This window comes from Microcaecilia unicolor, chromosome 9 (genome assembly GCF_901765095.1).
Source record: "Microcaecilia unicolor chromosome 9, aMicUni1.1, whole genome shotgun sequence".
In the NCBI taxonomy this organism is placed as follows: domain Eukaryota; kingdom Metazoa; phylum Chordata; class Amphibia; order Gymnophiona; family Siphonopidae; genus Microcaecilia; species Microcaecilia unicolor.
The window spans coordinates 194,674,317-194,686,895 of record NC_044039.1 but is presented as its reverse complement, the minus strand read 5'-3'; positions in this window follow the sequence as shown (position 1 = coordinate 194,686,895).

The following is a 12,579-nucleotide window of genomic DNA, read 5'->3' as shown; positions in this document are numbered from 1 at the left end:
CGTAGCTATAATTCGGGTTCTTTTTTCCCACATGCATCACCTTGCACTTGCTCACATTAAACATCATCTGCCATTTAGCCGCCCAGTCTCCCAGTCTCGCAAGGTCCTCTTGTAATTTTTCACAATCTTGTCGCGATTTAACGACTTTGAATAACTTTGTGTCATCAGCAAATTTAATTACCTCGCTAGTTACTCCCATCTCTAAATCATTTACTGTATAAATATATTAAAAAGCAGACTAAATAATACATGATGCAATATACACACATCAGAACCTACTGTCCATTATGGCAAACGCAGGTCTGAGATGAAGCTGCTACCTAAATGAACATGACAAGATGCCACTAAGCAATATATAAAAGAAAGCAAGAAATGTGAAATGTGTGGGGAAAAAAGGTAGTAACAACCGGTGAGGCTATTTAATACTCAGCTAGATGCGAAATTCAAGCACAGACAAGAGATTTACACTGATGTATAACCAAAATGCAGCGGGAAGTACAAACACTTACCGCAGGTTAAACTTCTGTGTGATAACAAACAGCACAGATAATGCACCCAAAGGGCTATGAACATACAAAACATAAATGATATAAGTAGAAACTGGCATAATAGGAAAAGTAGTGCTGATAAGTTTTGATTCAAGAAGTCTGGACACTAAAAGAAATGAAAGCTGGGACAAAAATATGGTGCTAACCATAACATTTAATATACCGACGCGATAGACATTAAGGGGTCCTTTTACCAAGCTGCGGTAAAACATGTTTTTGATGCGCACTGAGGCCCCTTTTATCACAGCTGATAAAAGACTGTCTTTTTTTTTTTTTTAAAGAAATGGCTACGTGGCAAGTGAACCACTTGCCGCGTGGCCATTTCAGGGGAAGAAGCAAGGGCTCCTGTGCTAACCCGGCAGTAACCAGGCAGCGTGCGGCACTGCCCGATTACGTCCGGGTAAACACCGGTGCTACAAAAATAAAAATATTTTGGGGGATCCAAGATGGCGACTGGAGCAGCTGCGCGTTTTTTCTGCTCATGAAACTCTCGGAAAGAGCCTGGCATTAAGAACTTTCCCCATTCTGTATTATGGGGAAAAGAAAGGGGAAAGCTAAGGCTCTTACCTCCTCGAGCCTAGCAACAACCCCTTCTTCGCGCCAAACTACATTGGAGAACTTTGGGGTGAGGACGCTCGGGGAGCAGACGCCCGCATCGATGGGCTCCGTGTCTTTTGACGCGGACCGAAGCATAGAGGGAGTGTCATTGAGTCCTCCCTCCAACACAGCCCCCCCCCCCCCCTGTGACCTAGAAGCAATTCTATGTCGGCAGGGTCAGAGCAAATGGAGGCACCTGGTGAGGAACAGCTTTCACTTGCTGAGAGAGGAGGACCTTTCAGCACTTTAACCCCGGGCAAAGTAGCCAGATGGGTTCAGTTTCCGACCCAATTGGGCTGATTTTTAAGTGAAGATGTGGGAAATTTCCGAAGGCTGTGGGCTGCGGGAAATTGGGCTTCTTTTTCGCTGCAGCTGTGTGGGTTTGGGCACTTTTTCAGGGGCTTCTATTGGTCCAATTTGGTCCAATAGAAGCTTTTCCGGGGTCGATGATGTTGGAGGCGGGGTCGATGACGTTTGAGGCGGGGTTTGACTTTGGGTGGGTTTAGGGCTGATTTCGGGTGGGGAAAATTTTTCCCATCTGGCAACCCTGACCCCGGGCAGATTAACAATGGAAGGAATGCAGGCAATTCAGCTCTCCTTGTCTCCTACCCAGGGCTTAAATTCCAGGGGAAATGGAGGATTGATAAGACTGGCTGTGGTGACCATGGAGTCGCTATGGGACGCCATCCAAGGTCTGAATTCTACTTTGTTATCCATATCTAGTTCCTTTAAGGGAGAGATTCTGGAACATAAACAATCTTATCAAAATCTGTTTGACAATATTCAATATCAATCTAATAAAACTATCGCATAAGAAGGGGAAATTACTCAGCTACATACTGTTACCTCAATGCTTATCAAAGAGAGAGATATTCAAGCTCGTAAGCTTGAATATCTAGAAAATCAAGGACGAAGAAATAATTTGAGGTTTTTAAACTTTCCAAAATCACCTTTAATACCTGCTTTGGAAATGCTTAAAAAATACTTTTGGAGAAATATTGGGAATACCGGCGGAGGGTTTTCCGCCCTTAGTTAGAGCCCAATATATAACGAGGACTTCAAGATCTTCTAACGAACAACCTCAGCCTGTTTCTGATTTAAACTTGACTGAATTCCTGGAAAGCTCTTTAGAAGTTGTGACAGAACGAACTGCTCTCTTGGTGACTTTTGCCTTAGAGCCGGACAGAAACAATATTTTCCGCTCCTACTTCCGTCATATAAATGCTCTTTTTTGGGGATTTAAAATCCAGGTTTTTCCTAATCTGGCCAGGGACACACAAAAAAGAAGGAGAGAACTCCTGGCTTATAAACCAAGAATTGTCAACTTAGGTGCATTGTTTGAGTTAAAATTTCCTTGTAGATGTCTTGTGTCTCTGGATTCCATTAATTATGTTTTCTTTAACCCAAAGAAACTGCTAGAATTTATTAATTCTAAAGAAAGCACTAGGGTTCCCTTGGCTACACTCATTAGTTAAAATGCTTTTTCATCGGCTGCGAGTATTGTCTCGCTCCCAAATGCTTCAATGATATATATGTTTTCTCTTTTTTTTTCTCTATTTCCTAGTATCTGGATCCAACTATTTTGTGGACAAAATTAAGGGGGAAAGATTGCCTCTGTATTTGTTTATCTTTCTGTGTTTGAATTTACAGATATTGCCCATGCATTTATGTTTGATATGTAAATGTAAAAATTAATAGAAATTGAGCATTAAAAAAAAATATATATTTTTGTAGCCTCAGAAGTGGCATTCGTTGAGCGTGGGAATTACCACCTGGCTGCTGCAGTAGCATGGTGGTAGTTCCAGGTTAGCAAGCGGTAAGCCCACATTGGGCTTACCACCACTTTGTAAAAATTCTCCCCCCCCCCCCCCCAGTAAATCGATAAAAATTGCAAGCCCTAATACACAGAGCTGCCAAGAGGGGGGGGGGGGGGCAGGGGGGACAAAATTCCCTGGGCCTCCAAGGGGGGCCCGGCGCCGCAGTCCCACCCATCTGCCCTCGGCTCCGTCGACCGTCCGCCACCGGGCCGGGCCCCCTCCATTCAAATCACAGCGCCTCACCACCTCGCTCCGTGTGAAAGCCCAGCAGCAGCAGTCTGCAGATTGCCTCCCTTTGGGCCTTTCCTCCCTGTGTGCCGCCCTCATCTGACGTAACTTGCGCGAGGGCGGGACACAGGGAGGGAAAGCCCAAAGGGAGGCGATCTGCAGACTGCCGCCTCTGCGTTTCTTTCACACGGAGCGAGGTTGAGGTGAGACGCTATGATTTGAAATCAGGGGGCCTGGCCCGGTGGTGGACGGAGGGGGGCAGCGGCTACGACGACCTCGGGGGGGGGGGGGCCCCAGGGGCGGCCTTCCCCCGGGCCCGGCCCAGTCTCTCGGCGGCCCTACCAATACAACCCAGTAACAAAGCTTACTTATTAAAAGTACAGTGAGAATCTTAGTGAGAGCGATGTTTGCAAGATGGCAAGAAAATGGCACTGAACATTTAGAAATTCATGATGTGAAAAGAATTAACATATGTAGGCACATCTAAAGAAATTTAGACCCAATACTGAAAACATCACTCAATCAAGTGCAAAGCTACGTAGCTGACAATATAATGGCGAACTGCTAAACTGAATATATAAACATATTCTTATTTATGGTCCGTAGAAAAAAGTAGTTTTAAAGAATCAGCAGTTCTTATAAATAGGCAGGAAAATCATGCTAGACAACTATGGACTCCTTTTACTAAGCTGCGGTAAGCTGGTAAAAGGGAAGTCCCGCCTTCCTGCAGGAAATAGCTGTGCGGCAACTAAAACACTTGCTGTGCGGACATTTCAGGGGGGGAGGAGGGAGCCCTTACTGCCACCCATTGAGGTGGCAGTAAAGGCTCCTGCATTAACCCGGCAGTACCCGATTACCGCCGGGTACACTCCGGCACTACAAAAATAGTGCTAGGAATGGGAAGTACCGCTGGGCTGCTGTGGTAGCGGAGCCCTAAGTGATTTTCTTAGCTATAGTGGGGAATAAAAATGATTTATTTCTTCTATTTCAGCTTCACTTGTCCTGGTTTGCTTCTGTTTCTTTAATCTCCTTGATTTTCAGGAGTTTTTGAGTGTGGCTGTGACTTACCAAGGGGACGACCTTTTTTTTTTTTTTTTTAAATAAAGAAGCAGACTTTAAAATAAACAATAAGATATAATTTCAGGAATAAACTTTTCAACAAATTGGCAAGTAACAATCAGCATCTTCTTATCATGACATTCCCACCTGCAAAGTTTACGATGGCACAAAGCCCTTGAAGACCTCCACTGGAGAACAGCTGTATTTCTAGGTAGGAATTAAAGAAAAACCTTGCTGACTTGTGCTTAAGCTCTTTGATATATGTAGAATTAGGCTGTTAAAAACGCAGGGGAAGAGTTATTACTCAGAACTATTATATATAGCTAATTGGTTCTTTGTTTCTCTAACTTAGGCCCAATTTTGAATAAGCTACCCTTATCTATGCCACATAAATTCTGAAGAGTAAATGATACTGTATCAACAAATGAAATATGCAGTAATTAATGACCAATCTGTAAAAATATAAAACATAAAACATTAATAGTCATGCTGAGCAAATTACAAGGAAGCTATAAAACGAAGCTGTTGGTTAACACATGTTTAACTAGGAATTAATTTGATGGAGGAAAGACTTTTTTTTTGGGGGGGGGGGGGGGGGGGGGGGGGCTTGAAAAAGATCATATACAGATTTTCACTCCGCTACACTTAAAGTCTGTGCAAAAATTTTAGTAACCTTTGACCCTGCAGAAGAAGCAACTGAATTTGCTTTTAGGTACTAGAACAGAAAAATATTTTCAGTCAAACACGTAGCAATGTGAAAGGCAATTCTATAACTGTGCCTGTGCAGTTATGTGCACTTTCCAGGCATAAGTGCACAGAAAAGTGGCACTTATGCACATAGAATGGAATTGTAGAAAGGATGTGCAACACAGAATATGGAGGTCCAAGTCTGTATGTCACATATGGACATCCATTTCTCATGAATTTTAGAACCGGGTCTGCTGATATACAGCCTGTTCTAAAATACATGAGAAATGGACATCCAAGTGCTGGTTACATCCAACATGAACATCCATTTTACAAACGGAAACATCCAAACTACGAAAAGGGCAAAACAAGGGTCATGGATGGCAATGTGGCAACATAGGAATGACCATATTATAAAATGGCCACATAGATCCCTATGAAGCAGTAGCCTAGTGGTTAGAGTGGCCTGCTAAGAACCAGAGATTGCAGGTTCAAATCCTGCTTTTTTTTATTTTAATTGTGACCCTTCCAGGGACAGAAAAATACCTACTGTGACTTCCCTTACTTCCTCCAGCGGAGAACTGCTCAATTGGTGCACCGTTCTGTAACCCAGATATGCCAAGTCAAAATACGGACATCCATCTTTTTGGACATGGACATCCCTTCCCTTCTGCAATTGGAGTTGGACATCCAGCATTTGGCCCCTACCTAGTCCCACCCAAAACATGCCCAGACTATGCCCCCTTGTCATATGGACATACTACAGCTTTAGGCATAAAAATGCAGGGTCATGCATTCGAGCTGCAAAAACCCTGTCATGCTCTGGAGAGAGGTGAACTCTTGGACCATCCCCAAGGATTGGAGACAGACAGCCGAAGTAGCTCCTGGTCTTCACCTAACCAACTGCTGTTCCCCGAGAGTTGAGCCCTTGGGTTCGGGCATCCTGTTGGACTTTCAAATGGTTTGGCAGGGCTGGAAGGGTACAGAGGTCAGCAGGAACCAGGCATGGGTCAGATCAGGCGGCAGACAGAAGGAGTCAGATAACAGGCATGGGTCAGGTCTGGTGGCAGGCAGCAGAAGTCAAATATCAAGGGTGGGTCAGGTCAGGCGGCAGGTAGGAGAAGTCAGATACCAGGTGTGGGTCAGGCAGCAGGCAGGAGAAGTCAGATATCAGACATGGGTCAAGTCAGGCAGGAGGCAAGAGAAGTCAGATACCAGGCATGGGTCAGGTCAGGTGGCAGGCAGAAGTCAGATATTTTTTTGAGGGGGTACTTGGAGGTACTGAGTACCAGCAACTTTTCCATTGTCTGCTAAAACTGACCCATGGAACCCAAGTTTTAATGATAGAGCTCAGGCTCTACACACCAATTCTGCCTTGTCATAGATTCTGTGACTGGTTGCAGGGGGCCTGGCTATTATGGGGTGGATCCTTCAGTGATCACCCCACTCCTGAAGGGTGACCTAGCATTTGAGTACCAGTACCTTTTTTGCTAGAGAAAACACACTGCAGATACCATTAGCCCCTGAATTCTATACATGGGGTTCAAAATTGCAAATGGAAATTTGGGCATGGACCCAATTTCCAAGCACAACTTAATTAACGAGCCCATCAGTGCCAATAATAGTGCACTAACTATCAATTATTGGTGCTAATTGGCAACAATTTGGATTTATGTGCGCATCCTGCTAAGCGCTATTCTATAAAGATGAGTGTCTAAATTTCTTAGTGTGTAACTGAAAAGGGGGCGTAACCATGGGAGGAGCAAGGACAGGTCAGAGCATTCACAAAAGATGCATGTAGTGTTATAAAATTCAGGGGATCCGTGCCTAATTTAGGTGTGAACATTTACACCAAGATTTAGTTGGTGTAAATCTTCACACCTAAACGTTCATTGTGGATCCCAGCACTGTACACTATTCTATAAATGACGCTCAACTTGGAGCACTGTTTATTCAATAATGCTTAGCACTCAATTTCTATCATGCAATGATTTTTGGCGCCATATATAAAATTTGGCCCTGAACATGTATGTACACAAATACACAAATAAATGCCACTATTCTAATGGATGAATAAACGTTAGTGTCTTTCTTACTGTGTAATTTCAAAAAAAGTTATTTTCCTTCATACTAGCACACTATAAGCACAATATACAACATTACGGTCAATTGCAAAAAACATTATTGTTATTATACTATTGCATCCCATGATAATAGAATGCCATAAGTAAACAGGGGGGAAATATTCGTCAGACAAGAATATTCCAAAACTACAAAAATGTTCTTAATGAGGGAGGAGCTGTAACCAAAAAAGTATTGGGATTCAAGCAATAAAGGTCCAAATAATAAGGGTGAAAATTATAAATAATAAGGATCATAAAGCGTATGGGGACAGATCTCAGTATGTATAATTTGGAAGAAAGGCAGGAGAGGGGAGATATTTTATTTATTTATTTGCTGCATTTGTATCCCACATTTTCCCACCTATTTGCAGGCTCAATGTGGCTTACATTGTTCCATCATGGCGATCGCCATTCCAGAGTGAGAGATACAAGTGGTATTACATTAAAGATCATGAGTGACATGGTAGATTACGCAATCAAGTATAAAGAGTTGGAATAAGAGATAAAGTGGTATTGCATTAAAGGGGTGGAGGAGTGGCCTAGTGGCCTAGTGGTTAGGGTGGTGGACTTTGGTCCTGAGGAACTGAGTTCAATTCCCACTTCAGGCACAGGCAGCTCCTTGTGACTCTGGGCAAGTCACTTAACCCTCCATTGCCCCATGTAAGCCGCATTGAGCCTGCCATGAGTGGGAAAGTGCAGGGTACAAATGTAACAAAAATAAAATAGATACTATTGGAGATTCTACATGGAATGTTGCTATTCCACTAGCAACATTCCATGCAGAAGCCTGTGCGGCCACATTGATGATCTGCAAGGGGCTGACTTCTAGTGGGATAGCAACATTCCATGTAGAATCTCAAATAGTAGCAACAGTGGAGGAGTGGCCCAGTGGTTAGGGTGGTGGACTTTGGTCCTGAGGAACTGAGTTCAAGTCCCACTTCAGGCACAGGCAGCTCCTTGTGACTCTGGGCAAGTCACTTAACCCTCTATTACCCCATGTAAGCCACATTGAATCTGCCATGAGTGGGAAAGCGCAGGGTACAAATGTAACAAAAAAAAAAAGTTCATTTGTAGTCAGGTATAAAGAGTTAGATTTTATTCAGTTCAGGCTTGAGTTTTGTTGTCTGGTAATTAGGATGGATTGTTACGGTATGCCTTGTTGAACAGGCGGGTCTTCAGTGATTTCCGAAAGTTGGTTAGGTCGCGCATTTTTTTCACGTCGAGTGGTAGTGCATGATGGAGATGTTTAAATACTAACGCAGCATAAATGCACAGGAGGTGAGTCTCTTTCAATTGAAAGGAAGCTCCAGACCGAGGGGATAGTCTCAGAAGTAAGCTGAGGAAATAACTGGCCAATATCTGAGTAGACATACTTCCAGGATAAGATCTGTAGTCCCAGTAAGAGAATTCGCCAACTGAAACAATTTACTTTGATTCAAAACATCATTAAAACCCAATTGTGTATAATAATCTATTTTCTTCTGTCAGATAACTTGTTTATATAGTATTATAGTGCCAATTATTTCTATTCTCTTCTGTACTGTGGTTCTTTTTATTTTACTTATGAAAAGTTTTCCATTACAATCAAGCAAAAACATGTACAGAAAAGTGACAAATAAAAAGAGAAATCATAACAATTTAACATCAATTAGACTAACCATATAGGAAATGTCACTCGAGTCCCTAACTGCAGATCTAAGACTACACTGAAGAGAAACTAAAGAAAAACTTTAAGAAAAAAAACAAACCTACACACTGATGGGTAAACTGTATTCTTGAAGAACCTATTCTTGAGTAACACTCTGGATACCCACAATTCGTTTGGTCTATAAGAAAGCAGAGAGAAGGCTCAAAGAAATCATATTTTATAGATTACTATCTGACGATGCACCAATAGTGTAATTGCTGACCGGACTTTTTTCCTGCTCGGGCCATCCCCCACCACCCCTTCCCCCTCCCCCCATGACCAACAAAGCCAATGAGACTTAGTTGTTCTGAAATTAACTTATTAACAATGGCTACAGCAGTTACAATGCAATCATTTTAACATTAACACAGCTAACCATGACATTTTAACATGTATACCTTTAATTTGCTAACACTTGTAGCTTGTCCCTACAGGGGAGGGAGGGGCATTGCCACTCTGAGGTTGGACAACCACTTGTTTAACTAAGTGATTGAGATCATACAGGTGCCGCCATTAAAGCAGGTTACTTTTCCATTGCGTGTCTCTTTACCTAGGCTGCCGTATTAAGCTCACCCATTTCTGTCATTTGCTTCACACCTCTTTCCCCCCCTGACCATCCCTGTATGCCTCGGCTACCTCCCTCTAGCCCGCCAAGGCCCGCAACAGTGACTGCTGCCATCTTTAATCAACAACTTGTCCACAGCATCCTGTATGTCAGTATTTTATATGTCCAAGTCTTTATCAGATAGGTGTACTCCATCAGGGCAGTATAGGCTGGGGCATGTTTCCACTATCAGCTCATGCAGGATGCTACCCCCTTGTATTGCTTGCATGACTTGTACATCTATCTATTAATTTCCTTTCTTGTCTTTTCTATTGCCCGATGTGCTCTTTACCTTTTCCATAACCAACATGGAATGGCACAGGACCAGAACAGATGCATTTTAGGACAAATCCTCGCTATGTCAAGAATGTCCCATTGCATTCTTTGTGTGAGTTACATGCTATGGGTTGATGTCAAATCATTTCCTCCAAGGTGAATGATGAAGGACAATGGGGGAGGGGGTGATGTGATTGTATGCAATCCAGCAGCGCTGGCATCAGCTTTTCCCATCTCATCCCACGTTGTCCCAGCCAGATTAGCAACACATCAGCCACTAATAGACCAAGACTCTCGCTAAATGGGTGAGATAGTGCCCTTCTATGTTCCCAGTGTATAAATGAGTGCCCGTATATCCACACAATGTGAGGACCTGAAAGAAGAGCACAAGAGGTGAAATGAGAACAACAGGTAAGTCAACAGGCGTTGTTAGCATAGATCGGATCTGATATATATTTTTCATCTGTTGGAACTCCACCTTCCACTTTCTTGACAGGCCTAGCTGACTAGCCTTTGTGACATCACCTATTCTAAATGAATGTGTGCCAAATGACTGGCCCTGGAGCCTTAAGCCGTCCAGAGTGAGCTTGAGGACTTTTGCAAATTGGTAGCATGAAAGTGGGCGATTGTTTGCATGGATTAGAAGCCATGGGGCACTGTTCTGGCGAACGGTTAAATAGTTGCTTAGGTTCTTTACCGGACATATAGGACTACCCCGTAAGCTATCTAAGGTGATACAGCAACCCCTGGCTCTTTAATCCACCTTGGATCTGGGTATGAATATTCTCAATTAGCCACCTTCCAAGCTTATATGGCTAACTAGTAGTACTGTGGGAAATGTTTCCATGGAATTGGGGGCAACTATTAGATTTAAGAGGATCTAGTGATAAAGAAAATAATGTATTAGGGGATATCTTATTCCAGAAATCTTCTTAAATTTATGTGTTTATTAAACATGTGCATTAACACACATCAACTCATGTTATTTATTGCAGCTCCCATTTTATGCAATGGGACCTATTTACTAATAACACAGGTTAAATGCAATAACACAAGCTAACACAGTCCCGCACTGTAGTAAATCTAGCCCTAATTTATTTTTTTCATTTTGATAACTTTTATTTATTTCTAGGTCATTTTATAATTAACTTTACATTTCACTGCACTTTAAGCTGATTCCATGTCCTGGAGCAGGAGCTTTGTCCAATTTCTTGTAGCCTTGATTTGCCAAGTGAACATCAGGTGGGCTATTAAATGTAGTTTTTAGGACTGTGGTTGGACGTCAGGGCCTGGACCGGCAGATCTGGAAGGCCAAATGGCATAGTAATTCCATATACTCTCCACACATCTCTCACCCAATAATGTAGTCCAGACCAGTGTTGGTGAACTCCAAACAAACTGTTACTTAAATAGGGTGATGCAAAACACCCACAAATATTTCTTCATGAAGTATTTAGGGGAAAGTCCGTAAGCCATTATTAAAATGGACTTGGGGAAAATCCACTGCTTGTTTCTGGGATAAGCAGCATAAAGTGTATTGTACAGTTTTGGGATCGTGCCAGGTACTTGTGACCTGGATTGGCCACTGTTGGAAACAGGATACTGGTCTTGAAGGACCTTCGGTCTGTCCACACCACTTATGTACTTACGTAAAGCTCCACTCCACAGGTGGTAGAGAAACAGTATTGAACAGTTACAGCTACTTTCACAAGCTTGTTGACCCTCAGGTGGATTAGAGGCTTCTGACAGAAATGCTTTTACAGGAGCTTTGAGGTCATGGATATTTTCTTTCTGGAGGCTGAGCTCATAGAACCTGCAGGTGCAAAGTCCTGATAGTGCCTCCCTTCTTCAAAAAATCCTGACTCTGTGCTGGGGGGGGGGGGGGGGGGGGGCTCTGATGCTTCTTCTGGATAGGTAGTTCTTCCACTGTTCATTCCCTGTATTTCTCCTTTGAAGGTACTGTGGAGATCTGGTCCTCACTCCAAACCTTCATAGGACTCAGCTCAGCAGCTTAATAGGTTCTGCCACTGATTCCCTACTTCCTTCTTTCTCCTGTGCACTGGCTGTGTTAGGTACAAACTCCCCCGTGCATTTAGTGTTGCAGTGTAGAGGTGTGTATAGGGACATAATATAGTCCCTATTCTCACCCATCCTCAGTCAATTTGAATCCATCCCCACCCCATTCCCCATCACATTGCCTAACCCACATTTGACCCATCTTGTAAATTCAAGGAAAACATATTCTTAACACTTTATGTTAAAAAAGTAAGTAAAATGCTTAAGAAAACAAGTATTTATTTTATTTTATTGCATTGCATTTGTATCCCACATTATCCCACCTATTTGCAGGCTCAATGTGGCTGACATAGTTTTGTTAACATTGTCATTGCAAGGTGACATATACATTTAATGTTGTGCAGAGGTTAAATGAGGGTAAAAGAAGAAGGAGAGGAATGATTTAGGTAGCTATAGTAGATGAGTTATCTTAATTGAGTGGATCATCGGGTGGATTATTGTGGCTATTAGTTCTCATCGTATGCCTTGCTGAAGAGATATGTCTTAAGAGATTTGCAAAAGATAGTTGTTTCTCCGATTGTTCTCAGGTCTGTAGGCAGTGCATTCCACACTTGCGTGCCCAAGTATGAGAATGTGGTCGCATGCATCTGCTTTTACCATAAGTAAACTGTTTTCTTTAATATCAAAGTCCATAATGTTCTTGCTGTTCAGTGAGTTGACACTAGAAGTGTGCATGAGGACATGATCTGGTTCCCATCCTCACCTATCCCCAGTCAAGTTGGATCCATTCCCACTCCATCCCTGGCATTAATGAATCTTTGTCCTGTGCTCCCCAGCTCCATGTATACCGCTAGTCCAGTGGAGAGGGAAACAGACAAAGGCCTAGCCCCTTTCCTCCTTGGAATAAGGTTTTATAGTCCCCTTTCTTTCCCTCCAA